The following is a 1,012-nucleotide window of genomic DNA, read 5'->3' as shown; positions in this document are numbered from 1 at the left end:
GGAGTAAAATAGATGGACAGTGATTTAATGGCCAACGTCTCTCTGTGTATGTGTGTATGTGCGTGCGTGTGTGTGTGTGTGTGTGTGTGTGTGTGTGTGTGTGTGTGCGTGTGTATGTGAGTGTGCATGGGGAAGGCGTTGATAGAGATATTGTGGAGAGTAGAACGAAATAAATGGTTTCATGTATTTGAAAAAGGGCAGTTCCTCTCTCCGTGTTCAAATCTTCTAAACATTTCATACATTCAGCAATCGGACGAAGTATGAGGTTTCTCGTGAGTGCTACTGGTAGCATTGATCCATGCAACCTATTGCATAGTCTGTCCGTGAACGACTAAACTGTCATCACCTCCTGGTTAGACTGGCGAAGAGAGTTCTTAGAAGCTCTGTACTATTAAGAACAAGACCTGTCAAAAGGAATGATGAACTCAGTGTATGTCCGGTTCATAAATTTGGATCGGTGCACTGCATGCTAGAAGTCTACAAGGAATGACACTCACCTTCTTTTTTCTGATAAGCCCAAATCAGGAGGAACACCACATTGATATACAAACAAATATGCAGGGAATGGCCCGAAAAATTATAGAAGTTATTTCTTTGCGCTTGAAATCATGGTACTCCGACATTCCTGAAACTGCGATCCATATTGGTAATGGATATCTTGCGTCGACCTATCACCGAATCATGTCAATATGGTTGTCATATTCTTCTGATTTGACAGCCATTGTATATATAGATGTAAACACGCATTTGCACATGCACACACACAAAACAAAAACACACACACACATATAAATATATATATATTCAGAGTCCGTGAGAAAGACGTACACACTTCAAATGAAGAAAGTAGGGAAATACTTTTATGCTAAATTTATCTAGTGGTCACTGAATTAATATCAGTTACCTCTTTAACATGCCGACAAATGCGTATCCAAAGCACTGGAGTTACAACTATGAGTAATACACAGAAAATTGTAATATAACGAACCAAACCTGAGATAATTCATTACAG

The sequence above is a fragment of the Octopus bimaculoides genome, chromosome 22 (genome assembly GCF_001194135.2).
Source record: "Octopus bimaculoides isolate UCB-OBI-ISO-001 chromosome 22, ASM119413v2, whole genome shotgun sequence".
Lineage (NCBI taxonomy): Eukaryota > Metazoa > Mollusca > Cephalopoda > Octopoda > Octopodidae > Octopus > Octopus bimaculoides.
The sequence above is the reverse complement of the archived record's forward strand: the minus strand, read 5'-3'. Positions refer to the sequence as shown.